This window comes from Crassostrea angulata, chromosome 9, assembly GCF_025612915.1.
Source record: "Crassostrea angulata isolate pt1a10 chromosome 9, ASM2561291v2, whole genome shotgun sequence".
Classification (NCBI taxonomy): domain Eukaryota; kingdom Metazoa; phylum Mollusca; class Bivalvia; order Ostreida; family Ostreidae; genus Magallana; species Magallana angulata.
The window spans coordinates 29,565,551-29,569,858 of NC_069119.1; the positions used below are offsets into that span (position 1 = coordinate 29,565,551).

General features: G+C 31.1%; 1 long non-coding RNA gene across 1 annotated transcript; it reads left to right on the forward strand.

The window, feature by feature from the left end:
* Positions 1-3,214: 3,214 nt before the first annotated feature.
* LOC128162804 (uncharacterized) lies at positions 3,215-3,763 on the forward strand. Its single transcript, XR_008240709.1, has 3 exons — positions 3,215-3,394; positions 3,500-3,561; positions 3,664-3,763. It is a non-coding gene; the product is annotated as an uncharacterized LOC128162804 (long non-coding RNA).
* Positions 3,764-4,308: the final 545 nt, after the last annotated feature.

Genomic DNA, 4,308 nt, shown 5'->3' on the forward strand with positions numbered 1-4,308 from the left:
ATTAATTTAATTTGAATCAATAGTTCTTAAACCAACATTCCAAATCATTTTCTGTGAACGGATTGAGTATGAACTTTTCTTTTGTTATTTGATTTCTTTTAATCATCTATTGGATTAATGTATCTATACATGTTTGTACACTTCTTTTTCTTATTAAGATTACATTTTCATTAAAAAATTGAAGTAATCAATATTAATATATATTAATATTTGTACATGTATATACAGTTTGAAAGCTAGAAATTTATATTGTAGGCAATAAGCGGTAGCGCATGAATGGGAGGGGGGGGGGATTTGATTCATGCTCATTGAACATGTTATGCATCGGTTTGATATTTCTTTTATTTTGATTGTGTATTACATGTACATTTAACTAATATTAAAAATCTCATTTAGGTCATCTTACGATTAAAATGCTTAACTGCGTGTTGATTGTGTTTACATTCTCGTTTTCTTCTATTTTTAAGCTAAAGCAAAAAAAAAAAATAGAATATCATCTTTTTTTTTAATGGTAGTTACGCAATATTACGAAATAAAAATAATATGCATCTTCTATCAAACTAAAATTCAAACAAACAATCTCCAACATTACAAATATATGCAATTTTAGTGTATTTGCCACTCAATTGAAAACGCACAGAAGAAAACAGGAAGTATCGGTATGTTCCAAGATATTTTTGAACAAATTAGAATAAAATTTAAAAAAAAGTATCTCTTATTGACATGCTATGCTGTTGTATTTTATATGTTATAAATATAACATGGCCAAGTCAAATATATACAGTGGAGCCTCAGTTATCCGGACGCTTTCGTTCCCAAGTCCAATCGTCCGGATAGGTGAAGCGTCCGGATATCTGAAATGTATTTATTGTTGTCATGAATGATAATGTATTTGTATACAATGGCTCCCAGTGTTGATACTAGTTTTTTTTGCCTTTCATACCATATAGCAACACATGCTAGAGTTGTCTGTTGATATGAACGTTTTTAGATATAAAGAACTCTGCTTCATTTTATTATTTTGTCATAAAATATTAACCAGACAATAATGATAACCTAATCTAGCTATATTCTTTGTGTCCAAGTGTGATATGTGTGTGATACACTGTTGTTTGCAATTTTCCAATTTTTGAAAGTGATTTGGGAAGTCGGTGTGTTTATACAAGCTACTCTTTAGGATCTAGCACGTAAAAAAGGTGTGAAACTTAATTGACAGGGGTAATTATTTGTACTGAGTAGGGTATCATCAAATTTTACTGTCCGTTTAAATGAAGCAAGATTAGTAGTAAATAAGTGGTTTGTGGTAAAAACAGACCGTCCGGATCCGGAACGCGGATTTCCGGATAAATGAGACAAAATAATGTATAAAAAATCTGTTCCCAAATAAAATCGTCCGTAAACTGAAGCGTCCGGTTATCTGGCGTCCGGATATCTGAAGCCCCACTGTATATATTTGTTATATTCAGTAGTATTTTCTCACTATATAACTCTATACACATGTAAAGACAAATAGTCAATAACTGTAATATTAGCTCGTCCGAAAAATATTGACCGGTCAATATTTTTTTGATATTGACCGGCTAGGAATAATTTTTAGAGAACATTCCCTCTATTTCAAATAATCGCCTCTGATTTGTTGACTCGTAAACGATGACGTAAATAACTCTTCGAGACTCCAACACAAGGTGACTTCATAATAGACAGTCAGTCAAGGCAAGTAAACAACGGACGCGCAAAGCGACGGTTTGCTATCATAACGGACATAAGGATTTGCGAATTACTGTAAAGTAAAATCAGGTAGAACATATGTATGTTAATTCTTACAGTCGGCGGAATATCACCCGTGACCGTTTGATGCAGAGGAAATTTTGGAAATGAACTTTGCACAAAATTGAATTCATGAATTCTTTGTTGAGCTGAGAAAATTACGGTGATCTGTTTTCAATAACTATCTTAAATTTTGGTTTGTTTCTTCATATAACAAAACAAATGTTGACTGTGTTTTCGGGCAACATTGATTATATTAGCCCCCTTGGAACAAAAATATTGCCCTCCGCTTCGCGTCGGGCAATATTTCATCCCTCGGGGGCTAATATAATCAATGTTACCCTCAACCACAGTCAATATTTGTATACTGTTACTGTAAGAAGTATTCAAAATTCTATTTCGATCAACTTGTTCTCATTTTATGCTACAAAAAACGATATTGTTAATTTGTTTTAAAGTATCTTTAGTGATACATTGCAACTCAATGTGAGACAATTTTATGTCATTTGTTCGGGGCATCTGTAAAACAAATACTTTTACAGAGAAAAAAAGCACTTGTAAATCGTATTGAATAGCCACAAAAGTCATTTAATACAGGTGACTCTGATACTCATTCAAAAGAAACGTTGTCAGAGACCGGAGTATGATTTACAGAAAAAAAATCAATTCCACATTTTTGAAAAATAATTCACTCTTGTACATACACTGTACATGTATATCAAAATTTAGATGCAATAGAAAATTTAGTCGTTTTGAATTGAATCTGTGTTTTGATAAACATGCTTGAAGTGAATAAATTATATATTTTAGGGTGAATAGAATAAAATATTCATATTGATTATATCAAGAATCCTGCTACATGTACCATGGGTTAGGGTGAGACAGACCTTACACAAAACAGATGTAAATGTACGATGTAATTGTTTTTTTTATGAATTACGTACATGTGCAATATCAAGGGTTTCCTGATATTTGCATCTTCAGATTATTGCAAATCGTTATGGTTTTTTTTACATCCATGGTTGTCCAAACGATTAGACTTATGTTATCATTATATTTTATGCCAGGTGATGCAATTGAATAAAAATGTGTAACTCGTGTAACATGTACATACATTAGTCATGCCAATCTCCATTCCTCTATCTATCTCCTCTCTCTCTTCCTCTCTCCTCTCTCTTTCTTCTTCTTCTTCTTCTTCTTCTTCTTCTTCTTCTTCTTCTTCTTCTTCTCAAATAAAAGTAACAGTGGTTGCGTTTGAAAATTTTGCTGATCAGGATTTTTACAAGCATGCAAATGGAAGTCAAAAATATGTAAGCAAAATATCATATTTTTCAGACAGTATTATTGATATCATCAATATAAATACAGGATGCATTGGGTGAAAACAATGTTTTATTTCCTCTTTATTACAATTTTAATTAAAACTTTCAATTCCCCGTATCGCTGTCATTTTATTTAATATTTAGAGGGGAATTCGTTGTATGTTAATACGACTAGATAATTTAAACAGATTTTTTAGAGTCTCGGGATCAGAAAATATAACAGAAAAAATGAAAACAATCAATGTTGTAATTATGTTGCATTGTGTGTTCATGTATGAGTTTGCATGCCTGGACCTGTGTAAAGGGTAAGTTATTTTGTACATTGTGATACTAACGCAATTTCTTTTAATTTTTCAATTAAGTTTTACAAATGTTGATTCTATAAATAGAGAAATGTACGAATATTGTAGAATAAATGGAACACTGTGTTGTTCTGGATACAAGTGGGACCAGGATCAAGCAATGTGTACACGTATGTTACACTACCATTAATACAGATTAATACCAATATATAAAACACATTATTAAATGAAATTATTTTATAGTTACGTCTATATTATACCATGTTCCTAAGGTTGTAACATAGGATATGTTGGAATAAACTGTGCCATAAGATGTCCTTTCCCATATTATGGATTGGACCGCCAGTCAAAATGTAATTGTTCGAAGAAAAAACTGTGATAATGTCGACGGATGTAGACATTCAACAAAAGGTAGATGTGTATGTTTTAAGTATGTCTGATTCTACCAATCCAAATATATGCTTATTTATCTTCTGACTAGGATTTTATAAACATACATAATTTCAAAATTTTACATTTCTAGGAAACATGACAATGAATGGAAACCAATAACGTTCATTTTTTTTCGATTTAAAGGTTTTGAAATCAAGATCATAATACATGTACCAAATAAGGTGTGTGTTTCTGTGCAAATTTTGGACTGGTTAAAAAAAACACATTTTATAATCTTTTCATAAATATTATATGGACAATTTCATAACACAGACATGATTGTTTTATTCAATACACCGATACATTGTTATCTATATCTTTCTTACTGTTTTCATTTTTTCCCCTAGAACATCCACCTTCTTCGTCTAGATACAGGGAGTTCAACTTCAAAACAATCATAACAACACAATATACCATTGGCAATCATAAAAGTAAAATTGAAATCCCTCTAACATCTAATGTAATTTTTATCTTGTATTGATATT